The sequence below is a fragment of the Schistocerca americana genome, chromosome 7 (genome assembly GCF_021461395.2).
Source record: "Schistocerca americana isolate TAMUIC-IGC-003095 chromosome 7, iqSchAmer2.1, whole genome shotgun sequence".
NCBI classification, from domain to species: domain Eukaryota; kingdom Metazoa; phylum Arthropoda; class Insecta; order Orthoptera; family Acrididae; genus Schistocerca; species Schistocerca americana.
The window spans coordinates 458,832,856-458,849,665 of record NC_060125.1 but is presented as its reverse complement, the minus strand read 5'-3'; positions in this window follow the sequence as shown (position 1 = coordinate 458,849,665).

Here is a 16,810-nt window from a genome sequence, read left to right as displayed (position 1 = left end):
GTCGTTGTTGTTACACATGCCCCTGTTTCCAGTAAATTTCACTAAGTGCAAATTTGTGGGAACACTGAACTTTATATTTATACTGGGGTTCTGAATCTTTGAGTAAATGTACCATCATAAAATTTTATATCACAAAACTTCCTTTCACTCACATCATATAGGTCTATACTTTTTAATATATTGAGAACATTTACCTATCATTTACGTAAATGCCTTTGGCACTGTCCAAACTCCTATCACAACATGATATAAGTAGCAAATTACTTATTATTAAGTTATAATTCAAAATCTGAAACACAAACACTTAACTACAAAGCATATACAGATACCTATACACACTATAAGACAATTTGTTGCTGCTTGCATTGAATGGCAGTCATTTCCTTATTTACTAATAAACACACAATATTATGTAGAAAAATCCCTACATATATTTGCTGCCTGTTATTCAGATTTGGGCAGTCCATTTAACATCATTTTATCACATCACCTGTACCACACTTACAATTCTCCTCTGACTATTTATACGCCCTCTTTGGTGTTTGGCAGTCCTTTATATTATGACTCACATACTGCCCTCTTTGGTTTTAGGTAGTCCCATCTTTTATTTGGCTTGCAGCATTTACCCTTTCTTTTCAGATCTTTTTTTTCATACATCTTTACATTTATAGTACATTTGGTAATCTGAAACTTACATAAGTACATTAGCACACTGACATTAGTATACATACGTTTACAAAGATTTGTTACTTTTAGAATAAAATAGTTTCATCGTAAGATGCAGCACATTTACTGCAGGTTGCTTTCTGAGTGTACTTAGGTCACTCACTCCTAGGAACATACAGTTTCAGGTCCACAACGTTTCTTACTCCTAAAGGTCTCTTGGATTTTGGGTAGATCAAGTAGTAAGCATTATCTGTATTATATACAGTCCATTATAAGTATATTTAAATTTTGAAATTTCATGGTTCAGTTCACTAGATTTTTCGTGGGTTTTTAAAAGAACATAATCCCCAATTTTAAATTTTGAAACTTTCAGATTTTTATCATGTCTTTTAGATCTAGATTCAGCTTTTTGCTTTGCCCTTTTTCTGACTAATTCTTTCTTTTGACTCAACCCCAAGCTTGTACAAGGTGGAAACTCTAGTTTTTCCTCAATTAAACTTTTACTTCTGCTGCCTAACAAAATTTCTTCCAGTGGGAACCCAGTAGATTCATGATGTGAGGCGTTCATGACCTTCTCAAAGTATGACATAAATCTGCCCCAGACTCTAATTCATGCCCCTTCCTGTTTTTTCCAAAAGGCACCTTGGTCGACTGTGACATCGTCCCAAGATACGTTCCTTAACTATCAACCATTTATATCTGGTGGTTTCCTCGGTTTCTGGAATTCAAAGTCTTTGTTTACTTGAACTCTTTGCAAAATAGACACTGAGTTGTCAGGTGGCTCTTTCTTTCTGTGATCAGTCTCAACATCTGGGTTCTGTTTTGAAACTTCGCCATCAGTATGTACATTATCGTAATTAGCTGTATTCCCATTATTTTCGCTAGTATCGAAATACTCGTCATCTGAACCATCGTCAGAATCCGACCATTCTGGATCGCTTTCAGGTTCTAACATAAAAGCTTTTCTGAGACAGGCACTAAGTTCTTCCTCTGCATTTTCGTCAGGCTTTGATTTTAACTCAATATCCTCTTTTGGCAAAACGGCCTCTTTATCAGCTTTACTCACATCCACTGTTACTTCATATTTAGTGTAATCCTCGTGGACTTCAATTACTCTTAGGTCATTACCTGCCCCTTCCCCATGGTGCCCTTCGGTAACAGCTTGTACTGTTGGCGGATCGTTAACAGAAGTTACTTCCTCGTCAATGCTTAGGATTTCATCCTCGAATTCTTTTCTATCTTTAACCTTCGTCCTATCTGCAGCACGCGTACTTTGCGCGGCGCTATTTGCTCTCACCTCTTTAAATTGGGGCCACGTCACCTTATCGACGACCCTATTATCTCCTTTTTCACTAATTAACGTCCTTGCCTCATACTCCTTCTTAAAATCCTCCCACTCACATTGCTTGAGGCCCTTGTACAGATCGTCCATCTGCACACGCCAATCAGTTACTTCCGATAATTCATTCTCGCCATTTACTTCATTGCTAACACTGCTAACCGCACCTCTCTGTGTATTCACTGTTCCATCCACTATTTCCTTCGCCACGGAATTACCACTCATAATGTATTCGCCAGCTCTTACGGCAATGTTTGTACCTAATTCTGCCGCCTTGCTAGCGGCTTCTCTCTGAACAGCTGTTCTGCTAGGCTGGGCCGTTGCCCTCTGATGCTCCACTCGCCTGTTAACATGTATCGCTCTGCGCGGCCAAGATGACGCATCTGCGCACGCACCTGACGCTTGTTTCGCAACAACACGCTGCGTCGTTCCACGCCTATCTCTAAGCTGTCTCATAACTTTACTGTCAGTCCAGTAACATTTCTTAAATTGGGGCCGGTATGTTCTGTCCGCTTCCGTTTGGCCCGCAACGTTCGCAGAAATCAGTTTCCCGCTTCGTTATTATTTTGCGCGGTGTACCCTCTACCGCGACCTGGATAACCCCCTCTTCCTCTTCCTCTGCCCATACCTCTCTGTATCGTGTTGACGCGAAACACATCGGCGTTATTTCTCTCGTCATTATTGCGGTTATTCCTGTTACTAAAATTTTGATAACTGGCACGACTTTCGCGCCAGTGATCTTCGTCTTCGACTCTTACGAGAAACGCTTGGAAGCTTCGATGATTGCTTGCCACATATCTCTTCGAATCTTCTGGAAGCTTTTTATATAGCTCCCATACGATTTCTGAATCGGATTTTCTCCCTCTTATAAGTGTCAACTTTCAGTACCAATATTCGCAGAAATCTTTCAAAGAATTCCTTCCCCTGTTATCATGAAGTTTGGCCATCATAAACTCGCGCCACAAATGATCCTGTTTTTGTTTGGACCAGTATTCTTCCGTAAACTTTTGTTTAAACTCTTCGAACGTCATTAGTTCGGTATTCAAGTTAATTCCCCAGCGCTTAGCGTCACCTGCTAAGGCGCTAATTACTACGTTTATCTTCTCCTGACCAGACAAGTGTTCAGGAAACAGTCTCTCGCAACTTTTTATGAAATCCAACGGATGCCATCCGTTATGTTTCTTGGCGGGATCGAAGCGCTCCTCACCTTCCAACAGCTTCGTAAGTGGCGTGTGATTACAGACAACACCAGGCCTATCTTTGATTTTACTCTCGAGGTCGAAAATTTTGCCTCGAATTTTCGATGTATTTTGTTCACACTTTTGCACACATCCGATAACTTTTTCGCCTAAATTTCTTTCAGTATATGAAACTGCCTTTTTCAACTGTGAGATTCCATGTTGGCATTCGTTTACGATCTCAGTTTTAAGACCGAAAACTTGTTCGTCTACTTTTGTTTCAACTAGAGGCTCTACTCTCTCTTGGATGTTGAGAATTTCAACATCAGACCTACTGTTAATGTTGTCAATTTACCCCTGCATAGTATTCATATTTTTATTAATTGTGTCAATTTCAGACTTCATAGTATTTACTGCAGATCTTAAATTACCCAATTTTTGTTCTACCTGTTCTATTTGTTTACTAATTTTAATTCCTTGTTCTTCGACCTGTGCTTTAAGCTGACCAACTTGTGTTTTAAGCTGCTCGTCAACGTGTGTTTTAAGCTGATCATTCTGTGTTTTGAGCTGATTACTTTGTGTTTTAAGCTGCTCGTCAGCGTGTGTTTTAAGCTGATCATTCTGTGTTTTGAGCTGCTCACTCTGTCCTGCAATTTGTTTGGTTAATTGTTCAAATAAATCGTTCATGCTTAAAATTTTCACGCTGTTTTGTTCTATGAAATCGGTGTGTTCCGATCGCACATCAAAATTTTCTTTCGGTGCTTTCTTTATCTGTGGTGAATCAAACATCTCAGTGGATTCGTTCACATACCCACTATCATCTACAAAGTCATCCTCTACTTCCTGTTTTATTCCTTGCTGTGCTCTAGGCAATCTCGACATTTCAATCTGTTCGTTAACATGTTCGTGGTATTGCATGTACGCAAATTGTCTTCCGCTAACGCCATCTGTTATCTGGCCGTGTACATTCCTGTCATTGCCAGCCGCATTTTCCATTACGCTCGTCCCATCTACTGTGTCTACGTTCTTGTCCATACTGAACGCAAATTACACCTCACTACCGTACTTGAGGTTCACTGTTATTTAATTTACTGAATAATATTGCAATACTTCCCCTGAACATCCACTGTTCAGTATTCACATTAATTTGTGACCAGCAACAACTGGATGTCCTGTCACTGGGAGCCACTTGTAACGTGCGCTGGGGGCACACAGTACTCATTAAAGCCTGTACTATGGTAAGTGAGCGGGGTTCACCTTACGAGACAGGATTTTCGTATAGATATTGACCGCATGTACATCAATGGTGGCAAATGAGACTTACACCCACTCTGTACTAACAATGATCCGTCAAGTAAGTTCAAAACGCAATTACACGTCAGTATGTACCAAAAGCAACACTGAAGATGCTACCAATTTGATAATAATGCGGTCGCCAGCCTAATTAGGCATTAACTGAGTTTCTTCCCTGTACAAGTTGATGAATATTCATGCAAAACAACAAGTAGTAATACTGCATAATATAGTAGTATTTTAGAACCAGAAAATCTATTGAACTGATAGTTTCACGTTCTGTACTGATATGAAAAAAATCATGAATACATAACACTGCACTATAATGTATACTACAAGGCTCTATACTGTGTATTAATCTGATTAAAATAGAGCATAGGTTACCCTAGGAATAGCACTTTTGAGCCACACACAAAATGTCAATTTTTATAAACATAAAACACTGATAAATTTTGACTTACATATTGACTTTAACTTTTGCTGGTCAAACCAATGTCGAACACTTCAGAATTCAAATAAAAAGTGGGGGGACCCTGAAACTGTTATGATCACTATATTAAAAAAATTGATTACTGAAATTATCATGCGTTCAAGATTTCCAGTATATGAGTTACTACTCTTTTTATCTTATTTACTTCTCATTTAAATACCTTTATATCTGTCTCGAAATAATTAAACTTCATTACTATATCAATATTAAAGTTATCTTTCAACTTCGTTAGACCTTCATTATTCATTTGCTGGTTCATTAACAAAATAGTTCTTTAAACACCATTCTAACATAGGTAGGTCTGCAGGTAATTATTACTAACAGAAAATTTAATTTTTCATTTCGGGACACTCGGAATGCACAACATTAGGAAAGGACCCTGTCTAGGTTAGTTGTGAGGGTAATTAAATGAGGGGAAAATTCTGGTAAAATTTAGGTTATTATTGAACAGTTCACTCTATGGTCCATACACATACAGTACTAAAAGTTTCAACCTGCTTGTATCGATGCGGCGGTTGGCATGCGGCGAGATGGCGAGGCACAGAGCACACATACAACCACAGCTATGGATCTTGACGTATCGGCACTTTAATTCTTTTTAGCGTCGCAATAATTTTCCATTTAGTGCCTATGGAATTTTGCCATGCTGTGTGGGATTTGGAACGGCATTCCCAAGGCTCAGTGAAACTAGGTTTTCCAGGAGAGCCTCCTCGCTCCAGAAGGTGTTGCTCAGACCAATGCCAAACACCAACTACTACTGCTGAGCCCGTTGTGCCGTGCAGTGCCGTGCGCATCTTCCCGCGCACACCTGCCATCCACCTTTTACCGCTCCCTTACAGACAGCGTATTCACCGGAGGCTTTGCATTCTACATATCCTAACACATTGCCTACGTATGGACCAGACGCACAATTACAATTTTAAACATCTTCCAACAGTTTCAACATTTGTTACATTACAATTCTGTTACACTATTGCTTGACATTTGACATAAACGTTAATATTGACATTGGAAATTGTTTACAGTTTTCTTAACACAATGGCATGAAACAAAAAAGAAATGAAATCAGAACATCAATTACACTAATTTATCGAAAAATCAGATGGAAAAAAAAATTTACTTATATGTACAATAGTACAGCGTCGTTGTTGTTACACAGTCAGTGTTATTTACTGCAAAAAAAGCTTATCTGCGATTTATTAATCTTTCAATATTGTTGTCGAAACTGGTGAGAGAGAATAAATAGAAAGAGAAATACTGGAAACATATCTTCTGACCAGGCCAGGCCAGACTAATGTGTGGTTCGTGAAGAGGGGCAGCAGCCTTGTTAATAGTTGCAGGGGCAACAGTCTGGATGATTAACTCATCTGGCCTTGTAACACTAACCAAAATGGCACTGCTGTACTTGTATTGCGAACTGCTGAAAGCAAGGGGAAACTATAGCCCAAATTTTTCCCGAGGGCATGCAGATTTACTGTATGGTTAAATGATGATGGCGTCCTCTTGGCTAAAATATTCTGGACGTATAATAGTCCCTGAACAGTAAATTTACTTTCAAAATCTTTTCTTAAAGAATGTACTTCATTTACTAGCGATTCATCAAGAGCATTAACACATTTAATCACACTAGGTGTGCGTGGAAGTAGTTGCCAGGAAGTAACTGATGGAAAATGAAATTACTTTTAACAAATTTCAATTTTATTCCTAAAAGATTTTTCAAAAACATATTTAAAATTAGAAGCAGAAAAGCACCCTCGAAATATTAAGTTACAATTTCATTTAGATGCAGAAAGAACAATATTAACAGCATGAGCCTTCGGGCTGAGAAGCTTGCCTGCTCACTTTCAACACGGCCGTAGTCGTAACCGCTCACAACAACCTCTGAAAGAGTACACTGGTGCAAATCTGCAACACACCAGATTATTTTAAACAAAAAATGTTAACAACTCACACAAACACGTAAACTAAGCACCCCTTAAGAGGGATGGAAATGGTACAACACTCAAACTATTTGGCACCGAAAGTGCAGTTTTTTTTTTCTTTTTAGGACTCTGACGGTGGAAGGGTGACAACCTTATAATCTAAAATGACTATTTGAATAAAACCCATAAAATGCAGACTTACATAAAACGTACAACATGCTCTACATTACACATATAATACATCGCAAGATGACAGGCAAAAAACATATTTCAAGGATTCGGCCTTTAAGCAATAAATTCGTTAACACCGTATCCGACAAACACGACAGAGGCAGCTATTAACGTATGGCAGAATGGGGGTTATTAAACAACCCTAACTGCAGATTGCTCTAAACCTCCCAAATTCCACAAGGGAAAAACGGACCACCCAATTCACAAATAACCACCATTCCGCGGTTGGGACATCGGAGAAGAATGGTGGGACGACCCCAAACAAAGCGGCTGGTGACCTCACTAAGAAAACAAGTAGAATTTAACATATAAATGAAACAACGTATCTCCAATCACTTAACTTCTAATAAACTGCGATATCTGGCGAAGAGCTGGCGCAGCACCCCCAACGCTCTCCCCAACCGTCCGCTGCCAGCCGCTTCAACGGACGCAGGAAGGCGCACCGATCTCCCGTCTCACGGCGTCGCATCTCGCCCCGGCCAGCCCGATGTCGTGGTTTCGCTCCTGTTGCTCGCGTGTGATCGGCGATGTCACTAACCCTTTCTAAACGGCGCTGCCCACTAGACTCACATGGGCACCTCACATGAGCCAACGCTCAAGGCGGACAGGTCATCTCGTGTCTCAGTGCGCGACCGACCAACCGAGCGATCCAACCGCCAATGACTGTTGCCCGAGCAACTCGAACAGACTGGCGGCCTAACGCGCAGAGTCAAATGCAGGAACTCAGCCCCGACCGGGCGACCACTAGCTAAGTTCTGTTACTGGCGGAGTGGCAAGACTCTCATTTTCTGGCTTTAAAGTTTGATGCAAACGACAGACATACTAGCACTCCGGCGACAGACAAACTGCCGCACAAATGCTAACGAGAGACAGACCAGCAACTGGCGACGCGAGACTGACCTAGCCTCACTCCGACTAACCCCCTGCCGAGCTGATAGCGCCCCTTCAATGAACGTGAAAAGGCACCTTTCCGCTTTCCCACCAGAGGGAGACACCAAAACTGCGTATACCGCAGCGGCTCCACCGCCAGAAACGGAGGGCGACTGCTTCACACAACGCTCTGCGGCGCGCTCTTCTAACAGCAATATTTACTACGGCTCAGTCCCCCATTAGGTTCTCCGGAGGGGGACTACTTATGAGGACGTCTTTATTCGGAGGAAGAAAACTGGCGTTCTACAGATCGGAGAGTGGAATGTCTGATCCCTTAATCGGGCAGGTCGGTTAGAAAATTTGAAAAGGGGTATGGATAGGTTGAAGTTAGATGTAGTGGGAATTGGTGAAGTTCGGTGGCAGAAGGAACAGGACTTCTGCTCAAGTGAATACAGTGCTATAAATAGAAAGTCAAATAGGAGTAATGCAGAAGTAGGTTTAATAATGAATAAAAAAAATAGAAAAGCGGTTCGTATACTACGAAAAGCGTAGTGAAAGCATTATTGTAGCCAAGATAGACACGAATCCCACGCCTGCCACAGTAGTACAAGTTTATATGCCAACTAGTTAAGCAGATGACGAAGAGATTGAAGGCACCAGATCTGTATCTCGTAGCTAAAATTTGAACTAATGTTTTTGCAGAGCAAATCAGTCCGCATGAATGCATTAGCATATCTACCATTTTGGCTGCCCTACGATAATTACACGCCACTGGACTTGCCTGAGTAGCTCCAATTTAATTATAACGGTCCAGATGTAAGGAATACTACTTTGCCAGTTTCGAGAAATTCACAAGAGAAGTTTTCCTCATCCGACATGTACCGGTGCATTGCGACTTTTAAGTACGAGATGTCGCCGGTCATATGGTTCATGCTCTGTAATCGGTGGAGCTGTCGATCGATATCCTGCTCACCATTCGTTTATTTTAATCATTGCAATTTTTCAATACTTGTCATATTATTTCTTATTACGTCGTTGAAAGGTAATATAATGCTAAAACACTGATATTTGCGTGAACTTTTATTCAATTTGCGTGTTGTATTTTTGCTTACTAATTGTAATTCTATCAAGAAGTATTATATTTGTAATAATCTAAAAGCAGACATCCAAAGGCATGAAGATTTCCTGAACATGTGTGCCTGTCGTGAAATGCGAATTCCCTTATACCTTAAGTCGGGCAAGGTAGCTAGCACAGCTTTGCACCTGAACGTGTCGACTTGTAGACCCAGAGACAGGCGCGAATCGCCAGTTAACTTGCAAGGTGGTGAGACATGCTTGCGATTTGTTCGAAAATCATAATCACAGATTACAGCACAAATGTTCTTGCAAATAAACGTGTGATGTCGTTATGTTACATTTGAAATGCCAACAATATGATAAAATATGATCAGTGTTGATAGAAATACTCATTAAAAGAAAAAAAAGAAAAATATGAGCGGCATTCGCTCGAGGGATCCACCGGTTACGGGGATGGAACGCTAGCCACTTGACCCACGCCACCTCATGTTCCCAGTCCCAACGCACCGGTACATATTAGAAGTGTAAAACTACTCTTACGATTTTTCTCAAACTACCTTACTAAGATTACATTCCACAGGGATGGCAAAACTCGTGGGATAGCGACATGCACATATAAGGATGTCGGTAGTACCGCTTACGCAATGGCATCGCATTGGCAAATCTGGCATTTGTACTCAGGTGATTCGTATGAAAATGTTCCGTACGTGATGACAGCCTCACGGTCACAGAAACAGAGGAAACAGGAGAGGCAGAATTGGCGATGAATGTCGAGACACGACGCTTCAGTTCCCTGCAGTGATGCGAGTGTTGCAGCGGTATTGGAAACGTGTACTCCGAACTGCTTTCCGGAGATGCTCGCACGTCATATTTACCTGTGCGTGAAAGGTTGAGATGTAACACTATATTCACTTGCAGTGAAGGTCTCCTAGAGAAAGCAGAAACGGCGACACAGACGTATAAAGAGCAGAGTCACGACTATTCGACAGGGACACGGGCTGCTGATATAATACCTTTTGAAATTGTGGCTCTCTGCGAAACGCAACAAACGGGACATTTCCAGGAACACGAGCGTTGGTTGTAGCTGCACGAAATGTCGGAAAAATGCGGTACAATTTTTGATACAAATATGCGGGCTCGTAGCAGACAAAAGAACCTACATTCATCCGTCGACCGCACTCAAAAAAAGGTTCCACAGTTAAAAATTCAAAGACGAACTAGAGTGTACGTGGGGCGTAACGATGAGGTGTAGTCAGTCACATGTCACCACAGACTCAGTCATTACCTAGGCGCCATAGCTGTTCATTCGAATGGACGCGCCAGGAACAGGAGCAGTTTTGTTTATAAACATAATTTAGTTTAGTTATAGGTTCACGTGCTTCTGCGAATAATTGACTAGTACCTATGTGTTTAATTGGGTTGTCTAACGTTTACGATCTTATTCTTTATAATTGTGTAATTATAAACGCATTTGCAATGTTTGTACTGGCTTTCTAATGTACCTTTGTGTTAGTATTCAGTTTAGTGTTTGGTCTCACTTGATTCTTCGGTAAAGTCATTTTATCTCTCTTGTTCTATTGAGTTGAATAGCGTAAATTAACTTATTCCAAGTTTTTGCAAAGATTGTAGTGCATTTTACTGTGCGAATAGACTTTTGAGACGCTCTGCTAAACCCGCAGGGCAGGACAGGTAGTTTAAGTTGTGAAAAGGAGCCAAAATAGGCGGCTGTCAGTTACACTCGAACATATAACCTTTTATTTGATCAATCATTACAAGACCCAAGAAAAATTTGAAAAAAATACAGCTTTAGTTTTGGAGCTTAATTAGCGGCTGAATGCGCAGTACAATCTTATGCCCTAAGGGCAAAAGCACTTTAATATTAAAAACGGCTGAAGGCCAATAACTTAAAGCTCAACCAAAATCAGAAATTTAAAAGGGAAAGGCTTATCTTAAAGCAGTTAGTTAATTAGGCTGAAGGCCCAAAGAAGCTGACATTTTAAGAGCAAACAACTTAAATTCAAAATCGGCTGAAAGTCCAACACTTAAGACTCAAGAACATTAATTTTAAAAATGCCAATGGCTATACGTAAAACAGTTCTTAAATTAGGCTGAAGGCCCAAACCACCTAATACCTTAAGAGCACAACAACTTTCATTCAAAATCGGCTGAAGGCCCAAAGAATCTGACACTTTAAGAGCAAAAAAAACTTAAATTCAAAATCGGCTGAAGGCCCAACACTTGAGACTCAATAACATTAATTTTAAAAATGCCAAAGGCTTTACGTAAAACTGCTCTGCAATTACGCTGAAGGCCCAAACCGTCTGACGCCTAACGGCAAAACAACCTTAATCTAAAAATCGTCTTTAAGCCATACAAGTACAAACAACAAGAACAAACAAGAAAAGGCAGTACACCCAAGGGCGCTCGGTAGTTTCAAGAATCGTCCTGGAATTACTAACGCTCGCTTAGGTGAGACAGGCAGTCGGCCCAACCATTGGTGACCCGACGACAACCCAACCGCCAGACAGTCAACGGACCCACCGACAAGCACACAACAGGGAGTTCAATGGAACAACGTAAAAGGTATTGGCGTCCACAACCAATTATACGTTGAGCTGTCAAACTATACACCGTGCTGGACAGCGACAACACGATGAGGAAAATACACTGCCTGAATTTACGTCAACGGCCAGAGCAGGTAACCAGAACGTTAACGGCCACAAGGCAGAAGATTCCGCTGGTGCACTTCAATTCAAATAACCAAGTACAGTTAAACTCCATAGGAGAGTGGTTAAAATTTGCCAACTTGAAAACTCATGTTGTTGCTCGTGAGAATATCCCAACAGCGTACAACGAACTCCAAACGACGCAACGTGAACAGTGGTGACTTGCTAATAGATTAAGTCAAAACTCAACTTTCATGTCCAGGATCGGTGAGCTACGAACCTCGTAGCAATGGCAACAGCACGACGCACTCCGATACCGCATAGAGGCTGCCAGCATAGAGGTGAGTTAGGAAACTGCTTGATCGAAAAGTAGCGGCTCCGATCCCGAAAATTCACAACGGCCGTTGGAGCACTGTTATTAACCACATGTCCCCTCCATATACGCATCCAATAACTCCTTTTCACTGAGGATGAAAACACGGAGGCCGGTCGGTACCGTTGGGCCCCTTCGAGAATATAAAATTTGTTGGCCTCGGAGGGGGATAGTCTGTGATGCCATACTCGATCCTTCAAGCCCACTCCGTGCCTGGGTGGCGGGGGCAACTTCGAAATTTTCTATGCGAACCCCTATTTTTATTACAGATTACGATGATACGACAATATCTACAATGTCTGAAGCACTTCTCTATCAACTTTCATCCCCCTCCCTATTTCATTAAAATGTAAGTTACATTTGATCATAATGGGCATTGTAGCTGACTCTATTTACAACGAACTGTCGCATTGTACAAAATTTCATAATTTGAAACATTTTCACAAATAACAAATTAATGCAGTTGTTGTGGATTGGCAAGACAGCCAACCCACTAAGAGAGGAAGCCGAAAGGCACGCGTTTTAGCTCACGCAGGCTTGCGTGAGGTCTGGAACAGGTCAAGGAAATGAGAGTAACAAAAAACGTACGTAGCTGCTGGAATACTTAACTTAATCCATAATTGGTGAACATCGCTCTTGATGGTACATGTTTTACAGCATCAATAGTAACTGGTAATGGCGCTTTGCTAGGTCGTAGCAATTGACGTAGCTGAAGGCTATGCTAACTATCGTCTCGGCAAATGAGAGCGTAATTTGTCAGTGAACCATCGCTAGCAAAGTCGGCTGTACAACTGGGGCGAGTGCTAGGAAGTCTCTCTAGACCTGCCGTGCGGCGGCGCTCGGTCTGCAATCACTGATAGTGGCGACACGTGGGTCCGACGTATACTAACGGACCGCGGCCGATGTAAAGGCTACCACCTAGCAAGTGTGGTGTTTGGCGGTGACACCACAGCAGTCAGGAATACTTCGTTGATTGTTATGAGTGGAAATGTTCACATTATGAAATTATTTAAAATGTAATAATGTATTATAAATCGAATCATGCACCATGCCCATTACCATCAAAGATAACTTAGTTTTTAATGAAGTGGAGGAGGAAGACAGTTGATAGGAAAGTGGTGTACTGGAATGGAAAAACTATAGAGTTAGCGTTTTTATAAAATTCAGTAAAGTAAAAACGAGGAGAGGCAGTAATATGGGCCATGTTTATGAAGGAGATATTAAACAATGTCTATCGACATAGCAAAAAGTGTATTCGAGAGAAACCGTCTCATAGTGAAATTTGTTGTGATGCTGGCACAAGATAGCGAGGTTTTAGAATGGTTTGATGAACTTTATATGCTACCATTTATATGCTACCATGTAATTCAAAACACATTAGCACGGTGGAAGTGAACTGAGAACTGAGAAGTTCAAATGGTTCAAGCCCGCATCTCGTGGTCGTGCGGTAGCGTTCTCGCTTTCCACGCCCGGGTTCCCGGGTTCGATTCCCGGCGGGGTCAGGGATTTTCTCTGCCTCGTGATGGCTGGGTGTTGTGTGATGTCCTTAGGTTAGTTAGGTTTAAGTAGTTCTAAGTTCTAGGGGACTGATGACCATAGATGTTAAGTCCCATAGTGCTCAGAGCCATTTGAACCATTTCAAATGGTTCAAATGGCTCTGAGCACTATGGGACTTAACATCTGTGGTCATCAGTCCCCTACAACTTAGAACTACTGAAACCTAACTAATCTAAGGACATCACACACATCCATCCCCGATGCAGGATTCGAACCTGCGACCGTAGCAGTCGCGCGGTTCCGGACTGAGCGCCTAGAAACGCGAGACCACCGCGGCCGGCCTCAGAAGTTCAAGAGTGGACGAAAGTACTGCCATAGTGAACATTAGGGAACAACGAAACAAGAATTGAAGATATTTAGATAGTATTAACGGCAAAATCATATGTGTTGAGCTGTGGGAGGTTTCTTAGCTGATAGGCTCAGAATCAAGGCGTACATTTTAGGAGCGTACACTGAAAAGAGCGAAAAGAAGAAAAAAGTTTGGAAGAGATATAGTGGATCACTGATGTCAAGAACGAATAATTTTGTCAGAGATGAACATCGTTCGTACTAACTATGGAGTATGAATGTATTGCATAATTAAAGGTATGAAAAGTTTATATACACGTCATAGTTTCAGAATAAAAGCACAAACATTATTAACTGTAAAAACATAGCACGAGCTTTTAATGAAGTAAATTCACAAATATACATGTCTGCCATCAAGCAAATAAATTCAGGTAGGTGTGTACTCTGTGTTATGACAATACTGTATTTTTCTTCGATTATCACCTCTGTCACATCCAGTGGTGGCCTTTAGAGTAAGAAAGAAGAAAAAAGTTTGAAAGAAATATATTGGACAGCTGATGTCAAGAGTAATACTATCAGGGAAAGAACTACTTGTGTACCAACTATGGACTGTGAATGAAATGCATGGTTAAAAGGAAAAAGTTTTGTGTACTCATCATAGTTTTAGAATAAAAGTCAGCTATTATTGACTGTAAAGGCATAGCTTGACCATTCAGTGAACAGAATTTATAAATAAATTGCCTTCAAATAAATAAATTCATATGAGTATTGCTCTCTATTATGACAATATTGTATTTTTCTTCGGTTGCCACCTCAGACACCATCCAGTGGTATCCTTTAAGTTAATTAAAACTTTTCTTTAGCGATTCACGCCGTTCGGTAGCAAGAGTTGGGATTTAATAATTTTCAACGTAATTTGTTTGTAAATGGTTGCCGAGGGCTGCTTTTTTGTAGAAGATAGACAAGTTCAGCTAATAGTAGAGAAGAACAGTGATCATGCAGATTCCATTAGCACATTATCAGGGCAGAAACTTAACAATATACGTCGCTGGTCATCGAAGCAAAATAATAACAAACTAATTGGGATAAAGAGCGAGCTACCACAATACTGCCACAGACATAGCTGTTAGTTATTCTAGCGCGAATCAGTATTACTTTATTAGAAATTCAGAATTCATTTTATGCTACAAGAAATATTGTAAAGTAACAAAATAGCTATTTTAAACAGATATTTAATGGAAGAAGGTATTGTAATTTTGACTAGCCAACATATTTAGTGTTACACAGTGAGAACAGTAAGCTTTCTCGCAGGCCAAAACTAACTGAAGTGATATATAAATTGAAATTAACGGGATTTTAATTATGAATTTGTCCAATGACTTATTGAACCATGATGCAGCAGTGTTGATTATAAACAATAATATCAAAGAACATCAATGGGATAATAGATTTTATGTTCCTCCTGTTTTGAACGTCTTTAGTTGGCTATCGAAGCAACCTAATACATAAGTGGCGCTCCTTCCACAATTCCGAGTAAATCGTCAGAGAAGCTTCACGCAGCCATTAGGTACCAGACGTATCTGTGCATAGTCACCGGACGCTATAGTTCATTGTGGTCAAGGATGCCGGCACGGTAGCTCAGCGTGATCAGTCAGCGGGCTGGTTGCCCTTTGCGACAAAAAACCTGAGTAAAGGAGTCAGCGATGCACTTGATCGGATGTTATGTGACGCCCCCCTCCCCCCCCCCCCCCTCAGATGAAACACAACGAACAATATCGAAAAAATGGTTCTAGAACTTAGAACTACTTAAACCTAACTAACCTAAGGACATCACACACATCCATGCCGGGGGCAGGATTCGAACCTGCGACCGGAGCGGTCACGCGGTTCCAGACTGAAGCGCCTGGACCGCCACACCGGCCGGCTCGAAAACATGAAGAGAAGCTGAAAGGATATGAGGGAACGGCTAAAATTTTTTTTTCCATCATTGGCCATATTATTTAATTTATATGACATTTGAGAGGTAATATAATGAAAAACCCACGGGTGTTTGCATTACGTTTCAATTTACGTTTTCCATGTCTGTATGACAAATATCATGCTGTAACATGTGATGTCATGAGCACATCCGACGAGTGACTGTATATTACTGTTGTTGTCTGGCACAGTGTGACTTCTTCTTCTTGTTTCCAATGGGCCTACTTTGGACCACCTTTGTTCACTGTAGGGCTTTGATCTTTGCCCAGTACTATTGCATCCTCTGCCGATGTAACTCTTTCCTTTCTTCTGTCCTAGGGGCTTTTCCTGAAATTCTCGGACTTCCATCAGGGAACCGCGGCAGCGCGGTTCCTTTCGTCCTTTTACGGGCACCTACCTTTGAATTCGATGCAGCAGACTGCACGTAGGAAAGCCGAGCAGAAACCTACCGTACTGCAACTTGCACCATGCTGCATACAATGTAACTATTCTAACAAACGGGAAAAGATCTTCAGTTTGAATGAAGGTGGAAATACTGGCAAAACTTCGGTAAATTCAGAAGTCAAGAATCACACGTTCACTGCCAGGTCCGTGCTAATCCTAACACAGTCATGTACAAACCCTTTCATTCACGTTAGCAAGTTTATGGTAAGGTATTTCCCGAAATCTGAACCACTACTAAGCACGGATTGTTCTTAAATGAAAATGCTCGCCTTAATACTAAGTTTATCGCTGTCTAATGCAGTCAAGCATGAGTCATTCTCCCTATGAAATGGGTGTTAGTTGAGGTTTCTAGAATGAGTCTGCGGGTTTTGTTGTCTAATCCTAGTTGCTGGAGTATTTTGTTAAGCGTTTCTCTATCAGCGGAGTCGTAGGCCTTCCT